At 45.7% G+C, this 17,203-nt stretch overlaps 1 protein-coding gene across 3 annotated transcripts in view; it reads left to right on the top strand.

The window, feature by feature from the left end:
* Nucleotides 1-8,033: 8,033 nt before the first annotated feature.
* Nucleotides 8,034-17,203, top strand: part of TMEM50B (transmembrane protein 50B) — a 41,763-nt gene continuing 32,593 nt past the window's right edge. For all 3 annotated transcript variants that reach the window (XM_053564577.1, XM_053564580.1, XM_053564579.1), the window contains exon 1: nt 8,034-8,180. The gene's annotated coding sequence lies outside the window, so the exon portion shown is untranslated. The remainder of the gene's footprint in view (nt 8,181-17,203) is intronic.

Here is a 17,203-nt window from a genome sequence, read left to right on the forward strand (position 1 = left end):
TGCCTGGCCTGACTATCACTCTTCACCATGGCATTCAGGAGGTGGGGTCAGAGATGCTGGGTGTTCTGCAATTCGCAGGATAGTTAACCAAAATGAGAAATTGTTCTATACCCTGCCCAACTTACAAGTTTCTCACCAAACATTCATGCAAGTGAAAAATCTGCTTGTAATCATCCAAGCCTAGAACAGAATTATATTTTACATAACAACAATGCATTTGCATGATTTTTAAATACATTAATATTTCACAAATACAACTATTGTGAAAACTTGTGAGAAAATTTCACTTTATTTCCTTAGGAATTTTACCAAGAGTTGTACCCCATTTCAGAAAAACATTGCTGGTGGCACCACGGCTTGTGGTGTTTTAGGTATCAGTATTATGCACCCACTGCAGTTTGCATTTGTAGTGTTCAGTGTAAATATGTACCAGAGGAGACTAGAAATCCTTTTTTTTTTTTTTTTTTTCAGTTTTTGGCTGGGGCTGGGTTTGAACCTGCCACCTCTGGCATATGGGGTCGGCACCCTACTCCTTTGAGCCACAGGTGCCACCCCGGAAATCCTTCTTTTTATTAAATCATAGCTGTGTACATTAATGCAATAATGGGGTACAATGTGCTGGTTTTATATACAATTTGAAATATTTTCATCGAACTGATTAACATAGCCTTCATGGCATTTTCTTAGTTATTGTGTTCAGACATTTATATTCTGCATTTAGTAAGTTTCACCTGTACCCTGGAAATCCTTTTTAATTTAGAACCAACTATTACTAAATTAGAATTAGAGGTATGGTAGCCAACTTCCTGCTGCCTCAGTCTACCAAGTTGCTGCAACTATAGGCACTCTCCACAATGCCTGGCTAGTTTTTCTATTTTTAGTAGAGATGGGGTCTTGCTATTGCTCAGGCTGGTCTTGAACGCCTGAGTTCAAGGGATCCACCTGCCTTGCCCTGGTGGTGAGGGTGGTGCCCAGGCTCACTGGGACCTCTATTATAAGGGCACTTATCCCCTTCAAAAGGATTACAGGCTTGAGCTACCACACCCAGCCCATTTCCATTTCTTTTTAGATAGTCTCACTTTGTCATCCTTAGTAGAGCGCCATGGTGTCACAGCTCACACCAACCTTAAATTTTTGGGTTCAGGAGGTCCTCTTGGGCTCAGCACCCATAGCACAGTGCTTATGGCACCAGCCACATACACCGGGGTTGGCGAGTTCATACCCAGCCCGGGCCAGTTAAACAACAATGACAACTGCAACAAAAAATAGCCAGGCATTGTGGCGGGCACCTGTAGTCCCAGCTACTCAAGAGGCTGAGGCAAGAGAATCACTGAAGTCCAAGTGTTTGAGGTTGCTGTGAGCTGTGCTCCCAGGGCACTCTACCAAGGGCAACATAGTCAGACTCTGTCTCAACAACAACAAAAAGTCCTCTTGCCTCAGTTTTTCTATTAGTAGAGACAGGGTCTCATTCTTGCCCAGGCTGGTTTTGAACTCCTAAGCTCAAGCAATTCACCTGCCTCAGCCTCCCAGAGTGCTAGGATGACAGGCTCGTTTCCATTTTAAACAGTAATTTCTGAGGGTACCTCTGACACGGAGTATTTGTGATATTTCATCACCATCTTTTCCTGTATCATAACATATATTATTAACTAACTCATTCGTCAAAGTATAATACTCCCCATTTTCTCCATATGTATCTCTATGGGGGATAACTGAAGTTATGTCCCCCTTTTTCTGTCATATACAAACACATCTGCTGTGCCATTCCTATTCTAAAACTAGGTTTCTGGCTGTGTCTCAGCACTTTTGTTTTTCCTGTACTTCTTGATCCGTACTTTCCTGATTTCTTACTCCTCTAAATCCAGACTTATTCAATATAAGTGGATGCAAGCAGCTGTTTCTTTCTTTTTTTTTTTTTAAGGTACTCAAATGTCAATTTTATTGTCTACACACACTCTTATCTGCTACTACAAAGATACAACACATCAAAACTTCCTTTCATTGCCATTTTTGAAAACCAGAAACTCTAATCAATTATTAAGCTGTAGCCAAACTGCCAAATGTTTCCTTCACATTCTTTTCCCACAAGTTACTTTGCTGCAAATTCTTTTTTTTTTTTTTTTTGGTTTTTGTCCGGGGCTAGGTTTGAACCTGCCACCTCCGGTATATGGGACCGGCGTCCTACTCCTTGAGCCACAGGCGCCGCCCTGCTGCAAATTCTTTACCCTGCAGACTTCAGGCTTCTAAAACTCATGGGAATACTTGAGACCTATTGGTGATTCTTCAGGTCAAATCAAAAAGTAGAGCTAAAGTATACAGGTTATTCAAATACATGCAAACTACACTGATCCTTCATCAGTTACTGGTATTGAAGTAATAAGGAAAAGATAGAAGAAAAAATCCTTACAGAACTCATTGTAGGTTATCAGAATTATTGGTATACATCCTATGTCCTTATGTAGCAAGCTTTCTCAACTTGCTGAATAAAAGTACCAATAAAAACCAAAACTACAAGAATGTTTTTGGTGAAATTGATGCAGTGTCATCGTTCCCTATTCTAGCATTTTCAGAAGGATCCCAATTGTGAGACATGCAGTAACTGCAGCAACATATGAATGGCTTACTGTAGTCATTCTGAACTCCCTTAAGTCCAGTGTCTTCAGTCGTCTTTCAACCGGAGAAAACTTGACTAAAATATATCTCAGTCTTGCCAGCCTTTCTCTCTGCATAGATAACAGCGTCTGCACTCCTCTTCTCCTCCTTACAAGAGACCAGCCATCTCTAATATCCTGGAAGATGCTTTTGCTATCTGTTGCTGGGTAAAGCCTTCTGGTACAGCGGAGGGAAATCGGTGCCTGGGTTGAGAGACAATTTACTAAGATTCTTTATTTTTTCATTTATTTTTTTTTATTGTTGGGGATTCATTGAGGGTACAATAAGCCAGTTACACTGATTGCAATTGTTAGGTAAACTCCCTCTTGCAATCGTGTCTTGACCCCATAAAGTGTGACACACACTAAGGCCCCACCCTCCTCCCTCCATCCCTCTTTCTGCTTCCCCCCCATAACCTTAATTGTCATTAATTGTCCTCATATCAAGATTGAGTACATAGGATTCATGCTTCTCCATTCTTGTGATGCTTTACTAAGAATAATGTCTTCCACGTCCATCCAGGTTAATACGAAAGATGTAAAGTCTCCATTTTTTTTAATGGCTGAATAGTATTCCATGGTATACATATACCACAGCTTGTTAATCCATTCCTGGGTTGGTGGGCATTTAGGCTGTTTCCACATTTTGGCAACGGTAAATTGAGCTGCAATAAACAGTCTAGTACAAGTGTCCTTATGATAAAAGGATTTTTTCCTTCTGGGTAGATGCCCAGTAATGGGATTGCAGGATCGAATGGGAGGTCTAGGTTGAGTGCTTTCAGGTTTCTCCAGACTTCCTTCCAGAAAGGTTGTACTAGTTTGCAGTCCCACCAGCAGTGTAAAAGTGTTCCCTTCTCTCCGCATCCACGCCAGCATCTGCAGTTTTGAGATTTTGTGATGTGGGCCATTCTCACTGGGGTTAGATGATATCTCAGGGTTGTTTTGATTTGCATTTCTCTAATATATAGAGATGATGAACATTTTTTCATGTGTTTGTTAGCCATTCGTCTGTCATCTTTAGAGAAAGTTCTATTCATGTCTCTTGCCCATTGATATAAGGGATTGTTGGCTTTTTTCATGTGGATTAATTTGAGTTCTCCATAGATCCTGGTTATCAAGCTTTTGTCTGATTGAAAATATGCAAATATCCTTTCCCATTGTGTAGGTTGTCTCTTTAGATTCTTTATTTTTTATTTATTTCTTTTTTGTTGCAGTTTGGCCGGGCTGGGTTTGAACCCGCCACCCTCGGCATATGGGGCCGGCGCCCTACTCACTGAGCCACAGGCGCCACCCACTAAGGTTCTTTTTTTTTTTTGTAGAGACAGAGTCTCACTGTACCGCCCTCGGGTAGGGTGCCGTGGCGTCACACGGCTCATAGCAACCTCTAACTCTTGGGCCCACGCGATTCTCTTGCCTCAGCCTCCGGAGCAGCTGGGACTACAGGCGCCCGCCACAACGCCCGGCTATTTTTTTTTTTTTTTGGTTGCAGTTTGGCCGGGGCTGGGTTCGAACCCGCCACCCTCGGCATATGGGGCCGGCGCCCTACTCACTAAGCCACAGGCGCCGCCCCCCACTAAGGTTCTTTATTAACGTTTCTGCGAAGTTGTGTGAAGACTCTGAAACATCTTGCGAATCTTCTTCAGTGACCATTTCTGAAGACTCTGGGGTCAAGGTTGGGTCAAGCGTTTGTGATAGATCCATTGCAGCCTCCGCTGAGCTGTTAGCTCTTCCAGGACCTGTGAGTCCCTGTAGAAGCACAAGGAAGTCTCCTCCACCGAGAACCTCTTTCTTTCTTTTTATTTCTAAACTTGCCTATCTATTTCATTATGTCCTCTAGGGTAATCGTTCCTGATCATTTACATATTAACACATGGTTAAAATTATAAATTATTTCCTAGCTGATTTTCTTGCATTATGGTTAGGATATTTGACAGTATTTTAAAAATTAAATGCCTGAGCAGGTTACATTTTCCAGAAATTCCAACTGAAGATAATTAAGGGACATTAAAAGATAGTTACAAGAAGAGAATTGACATTAGGCCTCAGAGAGTTGAGAAATCCTTTGTTCCAGTGGTGAAGTAACTAAGCCTAAGCCAATAATTGCCTGCCATTTTATCTGGGCTTAGGGCTTGGTTCATGAGTTAGTACAGTCAGGAGAAAGCTTTTTAGGATTTGACCATGGGAGGCTTTAGATCCAACAACTTCTAGCAAGCAGAAGGGAAGCCTTAAGAAGAAACAGTACTGTGGACAACACTGTGCAGATAAAGATTAATGGTTCGGCTTGGCGCCCATAGCACAGTGATTATGGCGCCAGCCACATGCACGGAGGCTGGCAGGTTCAAGCCCAGCCCAGGCCAGCTAAACAACAATGACAACTGCAACAAGAAAATAGCCACACATTGTGGCGGGCACCTGTAGTCCCAGCTACTCGGAAGGCTGAGGCAAGAGAATCACTTAAGCCCGAGTTTGAGGTTGCTGTGAGCTGTGACGCCAGTGCACTCTACTGTGGGCGACATAGTGAGTCTCTGTCTCAAAAAAAAAAAAAAAAGAAAGAATGGTTCCTTAGAAAGAGCTGCTCTGCCAAGGAAAAGGGAAAAAAAAAAAAAAAAGATGGGCGGCGCCTGTGGCTCAGTGAGTAGGGCGCCGGCCCCATATGCCGAGGGTGGCGGGTTCGGACCCAGCCCCGGCCAAACTGCAACAGAAAAATAGCTGGGCGTTGTGGCGCGCACCTGTAGTCCCAGCTGCTCGGGAGGCTGAGGCAAGAGAATCGCGTGAGCCCAAGAGTTAGAGGATGCTGTGAGCTGTGTGACACCACAGCACTCTACCCGAGGGCAGTACAGTGAGACTCTGTCTCTACAAAAAAAAAAAAAAAAAAAAGATGAAAAGGCATCAATGAATCTGTGGGTAAGTTAAAGGCCACTGTCTCACTCCATTTGGTTTACTGTAACAAAATACCATGAACTGGATAGCTTATAAACAATAGAAATTTATTTCTCATAATTTTTTTTTTTTGTAGAGACAGAGTCTCACTTTATGGCCCTCTGTAGAGTGCTGTGGCATCACACAGCTCACAGCAACCTCCAACTCCTGGGCTTAAGCGATTCTCTTGCCTCAGCCTCCCGAGTAGCTGGGACTATAGGCGCCCGCCACAACGCCCAGCTATTTTTTGGTTGCAGTTCACCCGGGGCCGGGTTTGAACCCGCCACCCTTGGTATATGGAGCCGGCGCCTTACCGACTGAGCCACAGGCGCCGCCCGTATTTTTCTTTTTTTTGCAGTTTTTGGCCAGGGCTGGGTTTGAATCCGCCACCTCCAGCATATGGGACCCACGCCCTACTCCTTGAGCCACAGGCACCGCCCTCTCACAATTCTTGATGTGGAGTCACTTCCTAGTTCATAGATGGCCATGTTTTTACCTTACATCGTGGAAAGGGTGAGGATCTCTCTAGCGCCTCTATTATAAAGGCACTTATCCCCTTCGTGAGGGCATGGTCCTCATGACCTAATCACTTCCCAAAGGCCCCACTCCTAATACTATTGTTACCAACCACTGTTATTTCATGCAGGATACTGTTTGCTGTGGTGAGGTCCTAACAAGGCGGGATGTACCTATGTGCTGACATCTAGAGGTTGTTTATTCACGTCCAGGGCCTGCTATCATAGATAAGTTAAGGAGCTGGACTCCATGGTATAGGTCAAGGACACAGGGCACTCTATGCACCCAGTGAAGTCTTGACTAACTATAAAGTATTCTAGTAAATTTTAAAATGCTCTGAGGATACAACCACTAAGATAGGAAGCTATTGTGTAACCTTGTAACCTATCAGAGGGGATCTGTTTGACATATACTACAATGACTAATAACATTCCTAATGCTTATTGTGAGAATGTAAGAGTAACAAAGGGAAACAAGAAGACAGAACAGCTCTTTGAGGAGATAGATATCCTTGCTGTTCTCTGGAATTGCTGGCTTTTCTGTAAATGAAAGTGAAACTGTTGAACTCTCCTCTGCTTCTCCATTTATTTATTTATTTGTTTAGAGACAGAGTCTCACTTTGTCACCCTCTGTAGGGTGCCAATGGCTTCACAGATTACAGCAACCTCCAGCTCTTGGGTTTAGGCGAATCTCTTGCCTCAGCCTCCGGAGTAGCTGGGACTACAGGCACTCACCACAACGCCCGGCTATTTTTTTGTTGCAGTTTGGCCAGGGCAGGGCAGCCACCCTCAGTATATGGGGCCGGCGCCCTACCCACTGAGCCACAGGCGCCGCCCTCATCTGCTTCTCCATTGATTGGCTTGGGTGACAGGTGTTTAGACTCCTTGGTCTGGAAATGCTATCACCTTGGCAATAGGATTTCAACATAAGAATTTGGGGGAGACATAAACATAACACACACCATACTTCTAATCTTCCAGTAGTGTGAATCACAGAGTCTTCCTTATTATTTAAGCCAGTTTGAGATCGCTTTTCCTATTACTTGTAACCGAAAGAAACCAGCTGACAAATGTATTCATTGTCTTCAGAGTTTAGACTGCAGAAATAAATATTTCCTTTTATGGAGTAAAATTATCATCCTGACTTTGGTTTCCTGTTTTTAGGCTGATTTGCAATTTTACCAAAGACTTAAATTAGTAAATTTGAAATTCTGACGGTGAAATGTTGGAATCAACTTAATTTCAATATATTTCAAATACCTGTATTTTTGAAAGCTGAAAATTCAAGAGCCTGAAATAGACCTGACTGTAAGTCAAAAGTCCGGGTGGACAGATAGGGAAAATCAGCAGGGTGGAATCAGGAGAGTAGTTGTGTTCTACTGGTAACTTCGGGTAAACAAATAGTAGCCAAGCAGCGTCGGACGCGTAACTTCACCTTTCTCCGGCTCCATTTCTGAACGGAGGGGATTAGAAAATGCACCTGTAAAGACTTTCTGTTACCGAGACCGCCCCTCTCTGGCCAGTTCGCGGACAACGTTGATGGGCCTAGCGGCAAAGGGAGAGTCTGTCCTCTGGGGTTTGGGCACCTCCGCACAGTGATCTCAGGGTTGCTGCATTGAAGTCCCCATTCAGAAATGCAGCAGTGAGAGCCAGAAGACAGAAGGGGTCTGGTCTACGCTGCCAGAAACCGCAACTTGCAGGGTTCGCAACGCCGCTCCGGGACACCGGCCGAGCCGGGGCGCTCCACCCCGCCCCCTGGCGTCCCGCCCCACCCTGTCCCGCCCCCGGACGTCCACTTGCTGTACGCCGATTGGTCGCTCTAGAGCTCAGAGCGCCGCGCCGCGCCCGGATAACGCCCTCTCTCCACCTCCTCGCGCCCCGCTCCGCCTCCGGCAAGTCACTTACTGACCGCCGACTGGTTGATGCCATGCTCACGTCACCTCGCCCCGCCTCACCGGCGCCCTAGCCTAGCGCCCGGCGTCTTCTGCCGGCAGCTGGGACTGAGGTGGAGCTTGAGGACCTCGCCTTGCGGTGGCGCAGCCACCTCCTCCCCACGCGCGCGCCTCGAGTCGGCGTGGGCGTCGGAGGAAGCAGGGTGAGTGCTGTCGGCGGGTCTCCGGCGCCCGGGGACGCTAGGGGGACTCGCGCCAGCAGCCGGCACGTGCCGAGGCTCCTTGATCAGGCCCAACCCGGCCTGCGAGGTGCCGCGACTCCGCCCGGCCTGTTCTTCCCTGCGCCCGGCGCCGGCCGGCCAACTCGGGCCCACCGAGCACCCAGCCGGTCTGCGGAGTGGGCCTCCGTCTCCCGCTCCGGCTCTGGCCTCGCGTCCCCTCGGGCCGACCGCGGCTTCCCCCCACCTCCACTTGGCCCGGACCGTCCATCCCGCCGCCGCATCTCGCTGTCAGGTTGCTCTAGTGGGGTGGACCGGAAAGGTCTCCATCGCACGCCTGTCCGCTTCTCGGGGCGCCCAGGATGGGAGGGAACGATTTACCGAGCGCTATGCGGTGGCCGCGACGCTCTCTGCAGGCCCGAACGGGTGCCCGGGGGCGATTCAAGCCCTTTTTCACCCCTCGCTTTTGCTCTGAATTATTACTGGGAATCTGTCAGTGTCTCAGGAGCTTTGCTGACTCCCTCCGTATGTGAAGGGGAAGTGGAAGAGGAACAAAATTCTTTGGGCAATTAATCAAGCTTTCAGTGTCCTTTTAGATAGGCAGCAGCAGAGAATCGTCGGGGTAGTGATGATAGTGGCGACTAAGACCGTTTTGGTTTTTAACATGTTAAGTTGGAAGGTGCTTTAATCTGAAAGATAAGTATATGACCTTTTAAAACCAAAGCAGTGAGAGAGACTGTGCTGGGTTGCACCCCTCTGCCAGGGCTGGGTGGGAGGAGGGGGCGCGGAAGTGGGAGCCTGGGATTGGTGTGAATGTGTAATCGGCAATTATCAGAGACCCGATTTCTCCTTTCGGAGTGTCCCCACCTCATTTCTTAAACTGCCCACCTCACTAGTTCTTGAATCCTTACTTCGGCACTTTAGAGGTTCTTACTCCCAGGCTTGTCACCCTTCTCTTTTATCAGTTTCAGTCTTTTTGTCTTAGTTTAAAACTGCACGAGTTTCTTTTTTTTTCCCCCCCAGACAGAGTCACACTTTGTCTCCCTTGGTGAGTGCCGTAGTGTCATAGTTCACAGCAACCTCCAACTCTTGGGCTCAGGCTGTTCTCTTGCCTCTCAGCCTTAGCTTGGACTGCAGGCGTCCGCCACAACGCTGTGGCTCAGGCTGGTCTCAAACTCAGGCAATCCACCCGCCTCAGCCTCCCAGAATGCTAGGATTACAGGCGTGAGCCACACGCACCTGGCCTTAAAACTGCACAAGTTTCCGGCAGCGCCTGTGGCTCAGTGGGTAGAGCCCTGGCCCCATATACTGAGGGTGGTGGGTTCAAACCCGGCCCTGACCAAACTGTAACAAAAAAATAGTGGGGCGTTGTGGGCCCAGCTGCTCAGCAGACTGATGCAAGAGAATGGCCTAAGCCCAGGAGTTGAAGATTGCTGTGAGCAGTGTGATGCTAGGGCACTCTACCGAGGGCGAGAAGATAAAGTGAGACTTCCTCTCTACAAAAAAAAACAAACAAACAAAAACTGCACAAATTTCACACATAAAGCAAACGTTAAACATTTTTACTGAGAATAGTGTTGCAAGACTGTTATTAAAATGAAAACCAAAAGTCATCTGGTGGTGGGGCGTGTTGGCTCACCCCTGTAATCCTAGCACTTGGGAGGCCCACGTGGCTGAATCGCCTGAGCTCAAGGGTTCTAGACCAGCCTGAGCCAGACTCCAGCTATAAAAATACTGGGCGTTGTGGCAGGCTACTCCAGAGGCTGAGACAATAGAATCACTTGAGCCCAAGAGTTTGAGGTTCCTGTGAGGTGTGAGGCCATGGCACTCTACTGAGGGCGACAAAGTGAGACTCCATCTCAAAAAAAAAAAGAAAGTTACCTGGAATATGGATGCTGTAGGAATAGCAGGTTTGATTAGAGCAGGGTGAGGTTATATTTTTCCTCTTCTAGAGACACTCCTACTCTCATTTCTCCTCTGCTGCCAACTAGGATTAGAGCAGGCTTCACTGGCTAGTCTTTTTTTTTTTTTTTTTGTAGAGACAGAGTCTCACTGTACCGCCCTCGGGTAGAGTGCCGTGGCGTCACACGGCTCACAGCAACCTCTAACTCTTGGGCTTACGCGATTCTCTTGCCTCAGCCTCCCGAGCAGCTGGGACTACAGGCGCCCGCCACAACGCCCGGCTATTTTTTTTTGTTGTTGTTGCAGTTTGGCCTGGGCTGGGTTTGAACCGCCACCCTCGGCATATGGGGCCGGCGCCCTACTCACTGAGCCACAGGCGCCACCACACTGGCTAGTCTTTTCTGAATTCACTTCTGGGGGCCAAGGTAAAGAATTATTTTATTTTTATTTCCATTTTATTTATTTTTTATTTTTGAGATGGAATCTCACCCTCTTGTCCCAGGGTAGAGCTCCATGGTATCAACCTAGTTCATAGCAATCTCAAACTTCTGGGCTCAGGCCTTCTATCTCAGCCTCCTGTGTATCTGGGACTAACTGGCAAACCCCTCCACTGCCCAGATAATTTAAAAACATTTTTTATGTAGACAATGGGTCGTGCTAGGTTGCTCAGGCTGGTCTCCTGGGCTTGGGGGAATCCTCTGGCTCAGGCTCCCAAAGTGCTGAGATTTCAGGTGTGAGCCATTGGGTTGCCTTTTTAGATGATAAAAGTAACATTCAGATTGTTAAAAACAGTTTACACATTAAAAAAAAAAAACAAGGGCGGCGCCTGTGGCTCAGTCAGTAAGGCGCCGGCCCCAGCCCCATATACCGAGGGTGGCGGGTTCAAACCCGGCCCCGGCTAAACTGCAACCAAAAAATAGCCAGGCGTTGTGGTGGGCGCCTGTAGTCCCAGCTACTCGGGAGGCTGAGGCAGGAGAATCGCCTAAGCCCAGGAGTTGGAGGTTGCTGTGAGCTGTGTGAGGCCACGGCACTCTACCTGAGGACCATAAAGTGAGACTCTGTCTCTACAAAAAAAAAAAAAAAGAAAAAACAAAACCAATTTACACATTACAGAAGAATATCAAGTAAAACATTCAGACAGAAAAGTTAGAATTCCTTTTTTTTTTTTAGAGACAGAGTCTCACTTTGTCGCCCTTGGTAGAGTCCTGTGGTGTCACAGCTCACGGCAACCTCCAGCTCTTGGGCTTAGGCGATTCTCTTGCCTCACCCTCCCTAGTACTGGGACTACAAGTGACTGCCCCAACGCCCAGCTTTTTGTTTTTTTTTTTTTTGGCCGGGGCTGGGTTTGAACCCGCCACCTCTGGCATATGGGGCCAGTGCCCTACTCCTTTGAGCCACAGGCACCGCCCAACGCCCAGCTTTTTGTTGCAGTTTGGCTGGGGCTGGGTTTGAACCCGCCACCCTCGGTATATGGGGCCAGCTCCCTACTCACTGAGCCACAGGTGTCGTCCAGAATTCCTTGTTTTTTTTTGAGACAAAGTCTTATTTTGTCGCCCTGGGTAGAGTTTCTTGGCAGCCCAGCTCACAGCAACCTCCAATGCTTGGGCTTAAGTGATTCTCTTGCCTCAGCCTTCCAAGTAGCGGGGACTACAGGCGCCCGCCACAACGCCCGGCTGTTTATTTGTTGCAGTTGTCGTTGTTGTTTAACTGACCTGGGCTGGGTTTGAATCTGCCAGCCTCAGTGTATGCAGCCGACTCCGTAATCACTGCTACAGGCACCGAGCCAAAGGGCTGTTTTTTTTTTTTTATTTTAATTAAATCATAGCTGTGTACATTAATGCGATCATGGGGCACCATACACTGGTTTTATAGACCATTTGACATATTTTCATCACACTGGTTAACATAGCCTTCCTAGCATTTTCTTAGTTATTGTGTTAAGACATTTATATTCTACATTTACTAAGTTTCACATGTACCCTTGTAAGATGCACCGTAGGTGTAATCCCACCAATCACCCTCCCTCTCCCAAGCCTCCCCCCCTCCCTCCCCTCCCTCACCCCTTTTCCATATTCTTGGGTTATAGCTTTCATATGAAAGCCATAACAAAGAGCTGGTTTTAAGACAATGTTGCGGGCTGCGCCTGTGGCTCAAAAGAGTAGGGTGCTGGCCCCATATACCAGGGGTGGCAGGTTCAAATCCGGCCCTGGCCAAAAACTGCAAAAAAAAAAAAAAAAAAAAAGATAATATTGCTAAGTTAGATATAATCAGTTAATGTTTCATAAGGCAACAAAATCATAATGCCTTTGGGATTAATTTTCTCTACCAGGCTGTAAAATGATACTTATTAATTTCTGTAGTTAAACTTTATAGGACTGTGAACTATTTCCGTCTTTATCAATAGTGGATTATTCATTAAATTGACTGTGATTACACAGTTTTATCTCTCAAGCATGGTTCAGGCCCAGACAGGCTTATTAGAAAATGGCAGAGCTTTCTAAATTTGGTATTGAAATTTTGTTTCATAACTGTAAACTCAAACTTGACTGTGTAAGGAAAGGACAGTATTGTCTTATGATATGAAGGCTTTCCGAAAAACATGAATAGAAATGGCTTCAGCTACCTTGACCGTTTACAAGGACATTTCTGAGGAAGTCAATGGGCAGTACTCTGTCCTGGTATTTAGAGAGTTCTCCTGTAAGAGACCAACTGCAAGAGAAACAGGATCAGAGGGAGTGGGCTGCTCCGCATTTTCTGCTTAGCTCACCGTGGCTTCCCTGCACTAACTGGGTAGGTCAAAGCGGAACCTCTCTTTGGGGGAAGGGTTATGTCCTCTGCTGATGCAGGCTGCAGGGCTATAACAGAGCAGAAACTGCATCAGCATATGCTCAAGATCAAGCCATTGAGTACAGATAGGAATCTGGGCCAGATTCCTGAGGCATTCAGTCCTCAGGTTAAAAAGCTGCTGTAGCAGCTGGGATATTATTTCCCAGAGTTACACTGGTTCTGTCTGGCTTGGTTCTCTGCTTCTGGGGCACAGCTGAGTTCTCTTCAGCTCTCTGTCCTACATTAACTCTTTCCTACATCCTGTATTTCCTTTTATTGATTTATTCTCTCTGGTAAAGCTCAAAGTCCAATAGCTTTTTTGGGTTTTTTTTTTTTTTTTTTTTTTTTTGAGGTAGAGTCTCACTCTGTCACCCTGGGTAGAGTGTCGTGGCATCATAGTTCACATTAACCTCTAACTCCTGGGTTCAAGTGATCTTCTTGCCTTAGCCTCTCAAGTAGCTGGGACTACAAGCGCCTGCCTCAATGTCCGGCTATTTTTAGAGATGAGGCCTCGCTCTTGCTAAGGCTAGTCTCGAACCAGTTAGCTCAAGCAATACACATGCCTTGGCCTCCCAGAATGCTGGGATTACAGGCCTAAGCCACCATGCCTGGCCCCTCCAGTAGCTTCTTGACAAGAAGAGTTAACTTTTTTTTGTCGAACTTTCATGTCTGAATATGTTTTGATTCTATCCTCATACCTGATTGGTATTTTGGCAGGTAATATACTTTTAGTTGGAAATAATTTTTCTTCATCTTTTTATTTTATTTTATTTTTGTTTAAAATAGGTAGAGTGCCATGGCGTCATAGCTCATAGCAACCTCAAACTCTTGGGCTCAAGTGATCTTCTTGCCTCAGCCTCCCAAGTAGCTGGGACTTCGGGTATCTGCCACAATGCCTGTCTAAGTTTTATATTGTTGCTTTTTTTTTTTGCAGTTTTGACTGGGGCCAGGCTTGAACCGCCACCCCTGGTATATGGGGCCAGTGCCTTACTCCTTGAGCCACAGGTGCCGCCCTAGGTTTTATATTTTTAGTAGAGATGGGCTGGTCTTGAACTCCTGAGCTCAAGCAGTCCACCTGCCTCAGCCTCCCAGAGTGCTAGGATTACAGGCATGAGCCACCATGCCTGGCCTTCCATCACATTTTTGAAGTTAATGCTTCATAGTCATCTTGTTTCCGGTTTTGCCGTTGAGAAGTCTATGCAATTATTATTCCCAATCCTTTGTGACCTGTGTCTGTATGTATATATTTTTTCTCTTGGTAAACTGATAGAATGTATACTTTGACCTCAGTGTTTTGACATTTAAAATGATTTATAAGCTGGGCACCTGTAGTTCAGTGGTTAGGGCGCCGGCCACATCTTCGAGGCTGGTGGGTTTAAACGTGGCCCAGGCCTGTTAAACAACAAAAAAAGATAGCTGGGCTTTGCAGCGGGCACCTGTAGTCCCAGCTACTCTGGAGGCTGAGGCAAGAAAATCGCATGAGCCTAAGAGTTGTGAGCTATGACACCACTGTACTCTACCAAGGATGACAAAGTGAGCCTCTGTCGCAATTAAAAAAAAAAAATTTATGGTGTGGTGATATGCCTCTGTAGTTCCCAGCTATTCCGGAGTCTGAAGCAGCAGGATAAGATCTAAATAAGATAAGAAAATAAGAAATAAGATATAAAATAAGATAAGAAAAATAGAAATAAATAAAATATAAAAAATACATAAAGAAATATAAAAGTATGGGTCTATTTTCACCCATTAGCTCAAGTATTCAGTGGTCTCCTTACATTTGGAAATATAAGAACTTTTATTCTGGGGAAATTTTCTTGAAATATTTTGCTGCAGGCTTGGTGCCTGAAAAAAAAAAAAGTAAAATATTTTGCTGCTTATCCTTTGTAGACTTCTAAAACACCTGTGATTATTATTTATGTGTGAACCTGTTATTTTTTTATTTTTATTTTTTTTAGAGACAGTGTTTTGCTCTGTTGCCTAGGGTGGAGAACAGTGGCTTCTGGGTTTGAGCAATCTTCCCATCTCCGCTGGGACTATGGGGATATGCCACCATACTTGGCTAATCCTCTTACCCCCTTGATTTATCGTGGCTCTCTACCATTGCTGTGATGTTGCTCAGGCTGGTCTCAAAATCCTGGTCTCAGGCAATCCTTCCACCTGGGATTTCCAAAGTGCTGGGATTAATAGGTAAGAGCCATCACTCCTGACCTGGTCGTCTTTTTTTTTTTTTTGAGACAGAGTCTTTCTATGCCACCCTCGGTAGAGTATCATGGTGTCACAGCTCACAGCAACCTCAAACTTTGTGGGCTTAAGCGATTCTCTTGCCTTGATCTCCCAAGTAGCTGGAACTACAGGCGCTCACCACAATGCCTGGCTATTTTTTTCTTGTAGTTGTCATTGTTTAGTAGGCCTGACCGGATTCATACCCACCAGCCTTGGTATATGCGGCCAGCTCCCTAACTACTGAAGTATGGGCACCAAGCAATGTCCTGGTCTTGTAATTCCTTACATATTTTCTATTTTTTTTTCCTGCTTCTACATTTTCTTAACTTTTATTTCCCAACCTTTGTATTTGGATTTTAAGAATGTTTTCACTATCAGGTTTTAAATTCCAAGGGCTATTTTTGAGCCTGTTAGTGTTTCTTATGATAGTGTTCTATTCTTGTTTCCTAGATATAATAGTTTCTCTTATCTTTGTGGTTATAATAATTTTGTTTTAGGCTTTTTCTTTCTGCATAATTTATTTCTACCACCTGCTTATTTTTTCTGTGCATATTAGTCCTTGACTTTTTGCTTATGATTAAGAATGGGAACTAAAAAGGTGTTTGGACAGCTCTGAGGACATGGATGAGGCTTGTCAACTACATGTTTCACTGCACAGTGATCTGGCCAGGCCATCTGTTAAGGGGAGCCCTGACATCCATATTCTTATATTTGCTTAAGTTTGTCAGTTTCTCCAAAGAAGAGTTTTCCTATCTGGAAAGAAAGGACCTGATTGCCAGTCTTCTGAGCTAGAACAGAGTTTGAAACTCTCTCCATTTAGCATACCATCCCAATGTCCAGTTTTCAGTTGTGTCAGGTATCCCACGGTCCAGAACATAAGCCATAGGACAAAACCCACCCACTCTGTCAAGATATGGATGAATAATTGCCAATACCTTTAGGAAGAAGAGACAGCATCTGGGGATCTGTTTTCTAACCACTTCCCCCTGGTCTTCACTGGTTTGGTTCCCAGCTTTCCCTGCTGCTGTCTTGGAATTTGGCTTTCTTGGATGTGCTAACTTAGTTGCTATTGTCCATTTATTGTTCTTGTCTCCTGTTCTTCCTATTAGTAATTAATGATTTTTTTAAAAATTCCCTTTGCCCTATTTTTATGGGGTTTCAGTAGAGAGCAAAATGAGATGCTTGTGTATAGACTACCATCTTTACTCAGAAGTAGAAATCCTTTTCTCAACCGTGAGTTGTAGTATTCTGCCAGGAACAGAATGCCCTCTACAGAGCAGTCACATATGTGAGCCGTCTCTGTGGTTGGTTAGCAGGATTGCACTCTGTTTTCATCGATTCTCACTTTTTCAGGAACCTGCTGCTGTTACCCTAGTTTATATACCAGGAGACCATAGCTGAGGGAGTTTAAAGTTCGAACAGTGCCTGGCACATGGTAGCTATTCTAGGAAGATTGGAATCCATAAATGAACCTGTCCAAGTAGCCACAGCTGGGAAGAGGTCATATGTAACAGTGAGCCCAGATTAGTGCTAACTCCAAAGTCAATGTTTTTTAAGATTTTTTTTGTAGAGACAGAGTCTTACTTTATGGCCCTCGGTAGAGTGCCATGGCATCACACAGCTCACCAACCTGCCACAATGCCCGGCTATTTTTTGGTTGCAGTTCAGCCGGGGCCGGGCTTGAACCCGCCACCCTCGGTATATGGGGCCGGCGCCCCACCGACTGAGCCACAGGCGCTGCCCCAAAGTCAATGTTTTTAGCCACCTCTCTGGTGGCTAATACTGGAAGATGTTTCTTGTTATTTCAAGATGTCTATTTTCAGACTGGGTGCAGTGGCTCATACCTCTAATCCTAGCACTCTGGGAGGCCAAGGCAGGTGGATTACCTGAGCTCAAGGGTTCGAGACCAATATGAGCAAGAATGAGACCCTGACTCTTAAAATTGCTGGGTGTTATGACTGGCGCCTGTAGTCCCAGCTACTTGGGAGGCTGAGGCAAGGGGATCACTTGAGCCCAAGAGTTTGAGGTTGCTCTGAGCTATGATAGCATGGCATGCT

The sequence above is a fragment of the Nycticebus coucang genome, chromosome 16, assembly GCF_027406575.1.
Source record: "Nycticebus coucang isolate mNycCou1 chromosome 16, mNycCou1.pri, whole genome shotgun sequence".
Taxonomy (NCBI): domain Eukaryota; kingdom Metazoa; phylum Chordata; class Mammalia; order Primates; family Lorisidae; genus Nycticebus; species Nycticebus coucang.